The sequence below is a fragment of the Palaemon carinicauda genome, chromosome 29, assembly GCF_036898095.1.
Source record: "Palaemon carinicauda isolate YSFRI2023 chromosome 29, ASM3689809v2, whole genome shotgun sequence".
Lineage (NCBI taxonomy): Eukaryota > Metazoa > Arthropoda > Malacostraca > Decapoda > Palaemonidae > Palaemon > Palaemon carinicauda.
Genome location: NC_090753.1, coordinates 25069367 through 25083821, shown reverse-complemented (window position 1 = coordinate 25083821; position 14455 = coordinate 25069367).

Below are 14455 nucleotides of genomic sequence, written 5' to 3'. Positions count from 1 at the left end.
TTGGGAATGGTGATATTCTGTATGATTGACAGGCATCGGAAGAATCAAAGGGAACTGTAATCATGATCCGGTAATTTTCAACGCTTACTGTAATTAAGCTATAATAAAATTCTTACTTATTAGTGTCTTACAAAGGAACATAACCTATTTTCAACCGTCCGTTCTCCAAAATTAACGTTAGGTCTTTTATTGGCAAAAGATGTGGTGAAAAAACACCTTTAGTTGCTAACCTAATAGCTTCCACATAGTCTTTCGATTTCTCAATAAAATGTGAAATTTTAGTATGGATATGATCTATTTTTGAATTATAATACGTTAACGTTGCCAGCAAGTTTTGTACTTCCATAATCTGATGGATATTACTAGAATGTTCGTTCACCAAACTCATTATTTTATTAAATGATGTTAATTGATTCCTTAGTTCTGATAAAACTAGTACGTTTTCATGTACTAAAAACTAAATTTTCTTATTTTGATTACTGATTTTAAGACGATTTGAAATTCCTAAGCCTAAACTTGCAACAGATCTAAAGATATTTAGTGTAGCAAAAATAAACGGGTTACGTCTTTCAAGGTTAGTGTGTCGCACTGTCCACATCAGAAGGTCACGAGCCAGAGCTTCTGCCTCGTCAGTCTTATTATGCAAGTCGAGCGGAAAAAAAGGGGTGGTTTAAATAAGTAAATATAAAATCACTATGAAATTATCAGAATCATATCATTAAACTTTGCTTTTTTAAGTGAAAAGGTAGAGATAGAAAAAAATGCATTTTAAATATTTAATAAATTTAAATTTAAATGGTTATACATTTATGAATACATATGATTTAAAATTAAATAAATTTCACTTTAGCAGCTGGTGGTGGAATGACGTAAACGAGTCTTTGAAAATGCACTTTTATACGAGATTTTAAGGTTCACAACTGCGAGGGCTTAACCTTCTTCCTTTCACTCATCCGCTAAAATATACAAAGTAAAGGAGAATCAACCACGGGAAAAAATCAGAACAATAAATACAATACTAACAAAAAGTAACTAAAATAAATCAACAAGAATTCAACACTAATCAAAATATCAATTACTGTAATCGCATGACTAAATTCTACAATTTTCATATAAATCAATAAAATCTTGAAATCAACAAATCACCGAAAACAGCAATTAACTAATAACGAAATCACCTCACGTAAACATTTGCTCAAATTACCACTAAATCACAAAAGCTCTCAAATTATCTGTAAAACAAATAGCAAATTCATCAAGTAGTCAAATACTCAAGAAATAAATTTGTAGACTGCATTAAATCATAGGTTCAATCTAGCAAGAATTTAATCAATAAAAATGCTTGAAATTATTTTCAGCAGCGTCCGAATCCCATCCTCGATGAATTACTGTGTCATTATGTCCATGATAGAGGAAAAATTCATAGTAATTAATCCAACACTAAACACGGTGGTAATCCAAGACAGATTCAAATCCAGCGTGGGTGTATAAATTCTCGAATCCACTTAAATAATGAGAGAGAGGGAAAGAGAGATGCTCCTCCTCACTCCCGTATCAGCTTGCTGAGGACTGAGTAACTGTGTGAAAAAACTTCACAAAGACATTAGCGGCTGGCAGATATAACTACTGTAAAGTAGTTATTATTTAAAAGCAAAGGGGCAATTAGTAACACTTCTGTATGCCAAATGTATAAACAATGAATATTCAAATTAATAATTTGAAGTTTTTTCAATAGTCTTATGATAGCATTTCTGTAACGCTTAGTGTTGGTGCAATCGAACTCTCTGTATTAAAAGGAAAATGTCGTCTATGCATTTCATTTAATGAAGCAGCAAACTTTGACAGGTCGCTCTTTAAGCTAATGACGTCATTCTCTAGGAGGAAAATCGCTTGTATATTTACTTCTATAAATATATTGCTTGCTGTAATAAAAACGTCTTCTGTTCTCTCTACTATAGTGCCATATCTAGAATGTATATCTTTAGTTTTAGGGCTCTTCCCACACGAGAAAAATGTCTGAGTGAAGAATATAACTCCCAATAATAAAAACTTCATTTTGGAGAACTGCAATGAGAAAAATATATGTAATTACTCCTTTATTAAGAAGAAAAAAATTTTTTACATACAAACATTATACAAGTTTCATATATACAAAAATTTCCCTCACCTCCATCTCTCTTATTTTAATTTCTTATGTGAGCCAATGGTACAATTCTCTCATCAGTGGGTTGTGATACGTTTTGAACTCTAAATCTATTGACCGTTAATGTTTCCAATATGTTACATGGGCCTTCAAACTTAGTTGTCAGTTTGGAATTGAGTCCTTTACGTACATTTACCTGTATGTATACATTATCACCCACGGTATATATTTAGTTGGCTTCGCTATTTTATCAAGATTCCTTTTATCTATAATTTGTGATTCTTCTAAATTCTTTTGAAGGATATCATAACGACTTATGCTTGCATTTATAACATCCTTTAAAAGATTTGATAAATCAGTTGTAGCCGTTAATACATGGAAAGGCGTTCTAGCTGGGGTACCGTACAGTGCCTCGTATTGCAACATTTTAATAGATACATGATATGAGTGATTCAGAGTACTTAGTACCGCAGGTATGACAATATCCCAGTTGGGGTCTGATCCCCCTAGTGTAACTCTTAATATGTTTAAAACCTTCTTATTCGCTCTTTCCACTAGCCCTTTCGACTCTGGGTGATAGATCATGGTATTGATTTTCTTTATGCTAAGGAATTCACACAATGAGTTAAGGAAATGATTATTGAATTCTCCACCCAAGTCTGAGATTATTATGTGTGGAATTCCATGTTTACAAATATAGCATTCGTAAAACTTCCTAGCTCATTCGATCACTTTTTTAGTTTTAGGTGCTATCAGTTCTGTATATCGAGTCAAAGCATCTATAATTACTGCGAGGTGCTTATTTCCTCTGTCTGACTCGCAAAATCCTGTTAATAGATCTAAATGTATTCTTTCAAAGGGTTGATTGGGCACGGGATAAGTCCCTAGGCTGACAGGTGTTTTTGTGTCCCCTTTGTTTTCCTGACAAGTGCGACAATTAGCTATGTGTTTTTTTATATTTGTAAGCATCGTATGCCAATAAAACAAGGATTTGGCTTTCTGTGACATTATGGAGAACCCCGGGTGTCCATGCAATGGATTTGTATGCAACCAATTTAGGACAGTGGGTATAAGTGAGACTGGTACCACTACCTGGTCGTTAGTCACCTGTGGTGTATTGCGGGTTTTCCTTGTCACGGATCTAAACAGAATATTATCTTTGATTATATAAATCAGCTGCGTATACTTTATATATTCCTTTTCCTTAGGATTTCTGTTGAAAGCATTTATGATTTTTTCTAATTTCTGATCTTTTCTTTGCTCAGTTTGTATTAGTTCAGCACTCCAGCCCAGATCTTCCTGTTCAGACACAGTTTTAACAATTGGCATGGAAGTTGATATGTCTATTAATTCAGCTAATGGCTCCATACAAGATGACATGGAGTTGCGTGATAATGCGTCAGCAATGATATTTGCTTTCCCAGGTAAATACCCGATCCTCGCACCAAAGTCTTGGATGATCGAATGCCACCAAGCTCGTTTGCGGCTGTGACTAACGCCTTTAAAGAAGTCGGTTAGGGACTTATGATCAGTAAGAACCTTGACGGGATAACCGTATATTATGAACTTAAAATGCACTAGTTGATTAACAATAGCTAGCCCTTCCTTGTCTAGTACTGCATATTTACTTGCGGAAGGTCTCAGTTTACGTGAATATAAAGCTATCGGGAAAAACTGTTTGTCATATTGCTTAAGCAATCCCCCCCCTACTCCTAGGTCTGAGGCATCTGTTGCAATGAAGAATTCCTTACCGAAGTCAGGAAATCTTAGGATAGGAGAACTACACAGTTCATCTTTCAAGGTATCAAACGCCTGTTGATGCTGCTCAGACCATATGAAATCTACGCCCTTCTTTGTAAGATCGGTTAGGGGAGCGGCTATTATTGAATAATTGCGTATAAATCGCCTGTAATATCCACTACACCCCAAAAATTGCTGTATTCCCTCGACATTAGTAGGTATTGGAAAGTCCCCTAACAAGTCTCCAAACACTATGTTAGTCATTCTAGTAAATGTTATGGGAGCACAACGTAAACCAAAAGGCATACGCAAAAATTCATAATGTCCCCTGGCTGTGCTGAAGGCAGTGTATGGGATACTATTTTCTTCTAATGATATCTGGTGAAAGCCTTTAAATAAGTCCAAACTGGTAAAATATTTGTTCTGACCTAGCAAAGATAAAATATCGTCAGTACATGGCACTGGGAATCGATCAGGGATCGTTTCCTCATTCAAGCGACGGAAGTCTACGCAGATACGCCACGTTCAATCTTTTTTCGGTACAACTATTAATGGAAAATTATAAGGGCTGTTCAATTTCCCAATGACTCCTTCTTCTAGCATTTTACCTACTTCATCATTTATCTCATTTTGGAATTTCATAGGGAGTCTGTACGAGGATACATAGATAATTTTCTGCTTGTCTTTTAACCTTATTTGGTGTTTTGTGACATCCGTTTTACCTAAGGATCCATCTGTAGTGAAGAAAACATCATCATATTTAGTTAAAAGACCAAAAAATTTCTGCTGAATTTCCTCTTCTCGAATGTCTTTATTGATTTTATTTTTTATAGATTGCAAAAGGGATTCATCCGCAACTGACTGACCGTGATTGATTACAGCGACGGTAAGAATAATATGTTTATAAACTTCTACATCCAAGATATGTTGATTTTTGTGAATTACTAAAGTTGTATTTAAATGATTACAGACTTCAATATTACATTGTTATTGTGAGACGACTATATAAATAGCTTGTGTGATGGACAATCTGTTAGTTTTCAAAGTGTCAGAAAGGATTAATATTTCAGATCCCGGCAAAGTTTTCTTTACTCGCACTATTATATTCAAAGTTACGTTAGGCTCGATAGATTGTGAGCAAGATGATATTACTGGTGAACGAGAATTCAGTTGGGTCGCATATATTATTTTTTATTCATGAGACAAGTGATTGGTTCTTCAACATACGTTACTGTTTTATTTGTCGTCTCCTTTTTATCCAAAACTGATTTTAAGCTAGTAGATCACTTATAGAATTTTCCTTTGATATACACGCCATGTTTGGCAGGGGCTAAGATAAGGTTTTGATTGCCCATAGACGGGTATCCTATCATTACAGCTGGATACATATCAATGTTTTGTACAACGATAAAGGTATCGGCAAACGTGCGCTTACCGACCTTGTACTGAACATGAGTTACTCCTATTACATTTAATTCATTATTTCCTATACCCGCGAGCCTTAATCCGGTCATCTCTATATGGAAGTTCGAAATTAACAAGTGATGAGTCCTCAAATCCATGATATTTCATGGACTACCAGAGTCAAAAAACTTTGTGAAGGATCGGTGTTCTAAATTTACAGCATATAAAGATGGTCGTAACTCATTTTGGCTTATTATTGCGTGAATTTGTTGCAAATCTACGGGAACCTGCACAGATTTATTGGATTCGGCCGTGTATTTCATAGGAAAATCCATTGCCTCACAATGATCTGGTAAATTATTAAATGAATTATTTGATACAAATGATGTTGATACGAATGACCCAACATCACTCTCTCCCCCATTGGAGTTAATTATGTGGCATTTGTTTTGCTTTGCACATTCTGAAAATTCGTCTGACCTTGCGAGTTCTGGCTAGACGGCCCAGGAACAGAGTTATTTGAAGCACTATTTGTTTGTTTTTGATTTTGAGCTGCATTGACGTTTGGCTGTTTCTTTTTATTAAACTGAGGATTTTTCTTTTTATTTCCATATGGAATTGACTGGGGAATTGACTGGGTGTTTCTAGAATTCTGTTGTTGATTACGCGAGTTGCATCGACTATATGAATGGGTTGAACTATTATGTATCGAACAAAATCGCGTTATACAGTCTGCAATCAAGTGACCTTGACGTTTGCAATTATAACACGTCATCCCTGCAACTTGATTATTATTAACTACGTTTACTTGTTGTGGCTTAGGTTAATTTTTTGCAAAAACCTGAGTAAACAAGGGATCAAGATCAGTACACTTAGACATGTGTTTCTTTATCTGTTTATATATATATCTAATTCTGTACTTTTGGGCGTTAACTTTTTATGAAAACAGCGCACTAAAGCCTCAGGCAACATAATTGTCATGCAAGTTAAATACATTAGTCGTAAGAAATCTTTCATGGCGATGTTATCTCCTGTAACCCATGTGGAATTACCTAAAATATCCTGATATTCATTTAGCCTGTCGGCAATGAGAGCCGCCCGTTCTATAACATTAAGCTGAGTCATAGACGCTTGATTAAGTGTATTTTTTAATGTCAAAACTACATCTACAGCTTCCTCACCGCCATAGATTGCAAGTAGCCTAACTTTGAAATTGTCCCATGTAACTGCCTCTTGAAAAGAAACTCCCCTAAGATACGTGCTTGCCTCTCCTTTAGCAAAGTCTATAAAACTTTTAGCTTCTTGTAATTGTACAGATAAATCTGAGATGCATTTTGCGTTTAAATGAGCATCTACTGATGATGCAAGAGGACTTACGGGTATAATATATGACCCCAGCAACCACTAAACATTGCCAACCAATGTCAGCCAGGACATATTATTCTACACATAAATAATAATAATAATAATAATAATAATAATAATAATAATAATAATAATAATAATAATAATAGTAATAATAATAATAATAATAATGATATTTAAACACATAATAACAATAGAGTTCTGTGATCTATATAATTTTTAACCCAAAATAAAATAATGAATTAAATTTAAAGAAAAAGGAAAAAGTAGCGATCTAGGAATATACTCAAGTATTTCAATCGTTTCGAAAATTGTTTTGTTTTATTTTCACTTTTTTATACTTCCCATTAACGGGAAGAGGCTGAGGGAGTGGGGACAAACACACACACACACGCAGAGAGAGAGAGAGAGAGAGAGAGAGAGAGAGAGAGAGAGAGAGAGAGAGAGAGTGCTTATTCTTTATAAAGAAAAATTAGATTTTTATTGATAAAATGAAAACAAACAATAAATTCCCTTCTTCCAATCCTTAGAGAGAGAGAGAGAGAGAGAGAGAGAGAGAGAGAGAGAGAGAGAGAGAGAGAGAGAGAGAGAGAGAGAGTCAGTTCTTTATAAAAAGGGAAGACGAAACAATAAATTCTATTCTTACAATCGTTTTTACTTTTTCTCTCATAACAAAAATATTCTATATATTCCCCTATTACCTTCAATCTCTGCTTCTACATCGAAACATTTCTTTTTTTTAGTTGACTTTCCCCCTAAAAAGTAATTTGTTTCGGCCAAGCATAATGCTACGCCCAAACAGCCTATCCCTAGTTTTCAAGCGATCACGATGGATATTACAGCAGAGTGGGAACGTGTAACTGAAATATTGGTTGGAAAAACCCCTACAGACATTGGTCCCGTGTGACCCAAATAGAAAAAGGGCTATTTAATCTATTATTTGGTAAATTGAGTTTTTCTTTTTCCTGTCGAGGGTTATTTGATTCTTGTTTTCATGTTGGGTTTGTTTATTGAAACGCATTCCAACACAATGGTTTGTCTCTCTCTCTCTCACCGATATATGCAAAAGAAACACAGGGAAAACTAAAATAGGAAATATAAGATTGATTAAGTCCTGATTAGTTTCCTGATTCTTCCATTGAAGAGGTATTATGACAATAGTCAGGACTTGATCCTTTATTTCATATTTCCATTTTCACTGTGGTTCTTTTGCATCTGAGCATCACGTTTCTCTGTAATTTTCACGAACACTCATATATATCTATATCTATATATAGGCTATATATATATATATATATATATATATATATATATATATATATATATATATATATATATATATATATATGTATATATATGTATATATACATATATATATATATATATATATATATATATATATATATATATATATATATATATATATATATATATATATATATATATATATATATATATATATATATATATATATATATATATAGATATATATATATATATATATATATATATATATATATATATATATATATATATATATATACACATATATACATACACACACACACACATATATATACATATATATATATATATATATATATATATATATATATATATATATATATATATATATATATATATATATATATATATATAATGTACTGTATATATGCGATTTGAAAGTAGTACTGCCAATGACATAAAATCTTGGACAAATTTACACCACAATCCAGGATGCCTTTTAATCTGGTCCTATGACAAGAATAGAGGTGGAGCCTGTCAATCCTTGAACGTACTTCTTATCAAACTCTACTTCCCGCTGATTTTGACAAAAAAAAAAAACACCTTTCCAGTTCTCTTTCCTCATATTACTATTTTTGTTATTATTAATTGCTAAGCTACAACTCTAGTTGGAAAAGCAGGATGCTATAAGCCCAGGGACCCCAACAGGGAAAATATCCCAGTGAGGAAAGGAAAGGAGGAAAAATTAAATACTTTAAGGACAGTAACAACATCAAAATAAATATATCCTATATATGCTATAGATCGTTTAACAAAAAATAAGAGGAAGATAAATTAGATAGAACAGTGAGCCCGAGTGTACCCTCAAGCTTGAATTTCAGAATGATCTTTCATTATTTTGATTTCATTTAAATATTGTCAGGAATATTATATCCTCTTCAACTTCTTCTATATCCATGCGTTATTTCGTAAGATTTTTTAGTTCACCATTAAATTATTATATCAATTCCTCTGAAAGTCTATTTCTAAATCTAATATACATTTATATATAGTGATTTTGTCGTCTTTTGTCTCTTCTTTTATCTAATTTTAACTCTATTGCATTTTAAAAATTTACATATTCTTTTCTTAATAACTCTCTAAATTTTTGTCCTTCTGTGATTCACCAATGTATAAAGTAATGTAATTGTCGATATATCCTCATATAATATGCAAAACTTTTAAAACAAATTTAAGTAATTAAAATAGAAGTATCTTCTAAAAGATAACCCATTCAAACGAACGAAGTAAAAACACAGTGTAATAAATTTGGAAAAATTGCCGAATTTAAAGCAACATTTTATCATTAGGTGTGAGAAACCTTCCTCATTTAGCCTACTCACAGAGACGACAATCCTCCACACAACCTATCTTTGTACCCCAAGCATTTGTTAGGTCCTTTACTTTGAAACTAAATCTCCAACAGAAGAATTGAGACAAAAATGGATTAAAGAACTCACAAAGGGACTTGGAGAGAATGGGAATTCTGGAATAATCTAGGACTTGGCGTATTCCAAAGCCTTTGGTCTCTTGCTACTTGTGAATGTACAAACTTTGAACTACTTTGCATCTAAATGAAACTGCTTTAGAACAATTCTCTCTGATTACAGTGAATATCATTTACCTGATGAGATATAAATAACCTTCAACCGAAAAGAGGATCCGACGTCTGAATTTCATTTTACGTAGCAAAACACGGCGGCCATGTACTGATGAAACAGCTAGAAAATTCACTGGTTAATAAAGAACAAACACACACAAACACACACTCACCCACACACAAACGTATATATACAGAATATATATACAGTATATATATATATATATATATATATATATATATATATATATATATATATATATATATATATATATATATACATATATATATATATATATATATATATATATATATATATATATATATATATATATACACACATATATATATATACACACACACATATATATACATATATATATATATATATATATATATATATATATATATATATATATATATATATATTTATTATATATATATATATTTATATATATATATATATATATATATATATATATATATATATATATATATATATATATATATATATATATATATATATTATATATATATATGTTCTCTATGCGTGTATGCATATATATTTATGTATAAATATATATATATATATATATATATATATATATATATATATATATATATATATATATATATATATATATATATATATATATATATATATATATATATATATATATATATATACACACACCTTTTAGCATATTGCAATTCATGCTTACACATAGAAAATACCAAAGAACAATTCAACCTAAAAATTGGTGTCTTATCCCGCTGTAACATTCAGTTTGTAGAGCTGATTTCTGCCAAATTTTTTCATTTTTTTTTTCTTTGCTAAAAGTCTTCCTTTTGGCCTAGCAAAGTGCCGTGATACGTGTAGAATTCATCACCAGCCTCTATAACGGCCCCCATGGTCGTCAAGGCCCCCCTACCTGTATTACTGGCTATCGGAAAATAAAGCGATTTTTTATGCTCAATTGGTTATTTGTTATTTCCTCATATTTTTCATAGTCTATCTCTCAAAAAAATTGGCCGAAATCATTTTCTATGAGAAGATTCATCAAAGAAAACAACTTCAGGGGTGTCTAAAACCTAATTTCCCATTTTCTTATGTCAGAAAAAATAGCTTTTTCTCTGATTTTTTTTTTCTGGAAACGGGTGTATTTCTTTAATTGTCCTGCTTTTATACCTAAAATAGTATAATTTTAGATATTTTAGGCTATCAAGTCACATAATAACTACAAACTCTCAGAAGGTTTAGACCCTAAATCGAGGTTTGAATTTTTGCTGAATATTTCTTCTTAACATTCGCTTATTTATCGGCAGGGCTTTCGCTGATGTTGTTGCTCGGTTTTTTTATGATATGTGCTTATTTACTGTTCTATTTTGATGATTTTTTTATGTGCATGTTGCAGGTGGATATACCAACAGGCCTACAGACCGAATTTCTATTCAAGACAGTAGTTTCTCACCGATCACCAAATAATCTTTAGTACAAGGGGCACTGAGTTTCACATTTTTTATCCATAAAATCATTTATTTTCCTTGTAGGATGATAAAACTCAGAGAATATGCGTTATCATAGTGCTAATAATGCCTGAAAATTTCATTAGCCTGTCTTGATTAGTGTATTTTTGGCAAATATTTTTACGATCGGCACCCCTACCCTACCACTGGGGTTTCATTGTAGTTTATTCCATCTCAATGTAACCTACCCTACCACTGGGGTTTCATTGTAGTTTATTCCATCTCAATGTAACCTAGGATTCCAACTACTTTTTCTTATAGGAAAAATTACGCTACCTTCGAAAATAACACTCGTTCCCGTCGCAAATTAATAGTTTCAGAAATATATATACATCTATATCCTCCGATAATGGGGGACCCCCAGTGGGAACTCGGGGTTTTGGGTGGGGAAAACATACTGGGGAACCGATATATAACCGTAAATCCGTCCTTTTCTTCTCTATACATTTCCTTCTTGTATTTATTATAACCGTAGGAAAATACAAAACAGTATAACTGGATATATTTGGGAGGAGCCGTTTCAAAGGTTATTTCTTGTAGTGATACAGTAACCAGTGCTGCCAACGCCTGATGTAGTTTAAATGTTAGCATTCCATACCTGATGTAGATCAAATGTTAGCGATCCTTGCTAACATTAGCACCCATTTGTACGTTCGTCCGTTCGCACCTGCGCATATATAACCCCCTTGCGCAGGAGTTTCTCTCCCAAATTACTCTTTTTATTACCGTATTATTTTCTCATTTTATATTCCCATTCAATATTATTTATCATACATTCCATTTTACCTTCCTATATTGGGTTTATTTGTTTGGTTATTTCCTTTCCCATTTGTACGTACGTTCGTTTCATCAGTTTCCGACCTGCGCATATATCCCCTCCCTGCGCAGGAGTTTCCTCTCCCACATTACTCTTTTTATTATCGTGTTATTTTCTCATTTTTTATTCCCATTCAATATTATTTATCATTCATTCCATTTTACCTTCCTATATTGGGTTTATTTGTTTGGTTATTTCTTTCTCTCTTCCTGGTTGCACATGAATACTTACTCTGGACTAGTTTTTTTATCCAGTTAATTCTCGGTATGATCATCTCATTTTATATTCCCATTCAATATTATTTACTGTTCATTCCATGTTACCTTCCTATATTGTTTTTATTTATTTTTGTTGGTTATTTCTTTTTCTCTCCTCTGTGTCTTATAAATCCTTTCTCTGGTCTAGTTTCCGTATTTAGTTCATTCATGTTTACCCGTTATAGTTCTTTGTTTTTCCCTTAACCAATCACCACCTTAGGCCTATGCAGATATATCCCTACCCCCCCCCACACTTCCTTTATTCCTATTAGCGGTTTTTCATAGCCCTTGTTCCAATGCCTTTCCCGTTGTAACCTTTGAGCTGGTGAGGTGTTCGTTACAAGTGCGGTTTCTTTTTTTGTCTATTTCGTTGGAGCAAGTTATAGAGTCATTCTGTTTTATCTCATAGGCAAGTCATTCACGTGTTTTATTGCTCTTCTGAATCCTTCATTCGTAAAACTAAGAAGAACCGCCGATGTGGTTATACCTTTACTGCCTATAAAGGTACTTTTTTGGACAATAGTCGTCTACCCCCATGGAAGATAATATTATGTGCCATCCACTTTTTGCATAAACATTCGGACCATGAGACCCTCATGGATGGTATCGACATATCTTCGAAAACTAGTGTCGATTGGAGAAGTTTCTGTTCCCAGGTTACCGAATTCCTCGACGTTTTCTTCATAAAAGTAAGTCATTCCTCAATAGCCATTATACGGGTTTTGTGACCGGGGTACTTCTAGGCAAGGTTAGGTGGGTTTGTTAGGTTCTGTGGTCTTTCTGTACTATTTATATATTGTGTAACAGTTATATAACAGTTATATGGAAAAATAATTTAATATTCGAATGGAAATATTTATCATTTCTGCCACTAGTAATATCATCGTGGCGTTGGTAGTTCTGTGTTCCATTCGTCACCGTTGGTAGTACTGTGAAACATAGTAAGTCATTCCCCAATGCTTATTATATGAGTTTGGTGACCAGGGTACTTCTAGGCAAGGTTAGGTGGGTTTGTTAGGTTCTGTGGCCTTTTGGTACTTTCTATTTATTGTTTAATAGTTATATGAAAATATTATTTAGTTTACGTATGGAAATATTTAGCATTTCTATCTCTAGAAATGTCATCGTGTCGTTGGTAACACTGTGTACCATTCGTCATCGTTGGTAGTTCTGTCAACCATTGGTACCGTTGCTAATGTTATCGTCCCCTACATCTGTTTAAATGTTTTAACTCAGTATATATGTCATCAGTGTTAATATTTATATGGTTCATTTGTATTGTATTTCATTGTGTGATTTCGCACAGGAAATATATGATTTCCTATAGTAGATATCGTGATTTAGCAGGTTTTTCATTCATTTCATCCGTAATAACATCAACCAATTCGTCAACTTATAACTAACCGAATTGGTTGATCTGTTTGTTTGCGATTGAAATGATCATCAAAATCGGTTAAATCACGTTATTTTCTATAGGAAATCATATATTTCTTGTGCGAAATCACACGATGGAATAATATACAAAATTACCCAAACTGGAGCCTAACCTTACTGAACATTTAACCTAGAAAACCTTACGTACAATGCATTTAATATTATATTACTAAGAGCAATGAAACTTTAAACACTATGTTCAAATTTTAAAAATAAATTCTTAGATAAATAAACGTCATGTTTTACTGAAACGTAGGAAAATAAAGGTTAAAATCCCCGTGAAATCTCAAGATTATCGATTTTACCGTCATTATTTCATAAAGATGAAAATGATGTCTTCAAATCTTCTCTCTTCTTCGCCCCAGTTCACGTTCTTTAATTTGTCCTAAGTTGGCTCCGTTGGGAAGCATTATATTTTCGTGGGAATAGCTTAGAAGAGGGTTCATTATTTTTGAGATTTGTTGGGAAAACATTATTGAAAATGAAAGGTAGGAACAAGTTAAATCAGAAAAGGAGGAAGACATTATAGAAATTGCCTGCAATTTAAAACTCATTTGCGATATATTGAAGAAAATATCTTTAGTATGGTTAACGGGAGTTATTTTTGGTTTAAAATCACAATGAAGAATTAAAGAATATTTAACCAGTGGTAAGTCACTGTTCTTAAAAGTTTCCTGGGCCAGGGTTCGATTCCCTGTCTGTTGGAAGCTATGGTCTTTGAGTGGTTTCGCCTAGAGCTCTGATCCCGAGGTCGGTAAGAGAACTCCGACATTAATGTATGAAAATATATGGCTCATTTGAATATGAAAAATAAGCCAAAATGTGCAGAATTTATCATATATATATATATATATATATATATATATATATATATATATATATAT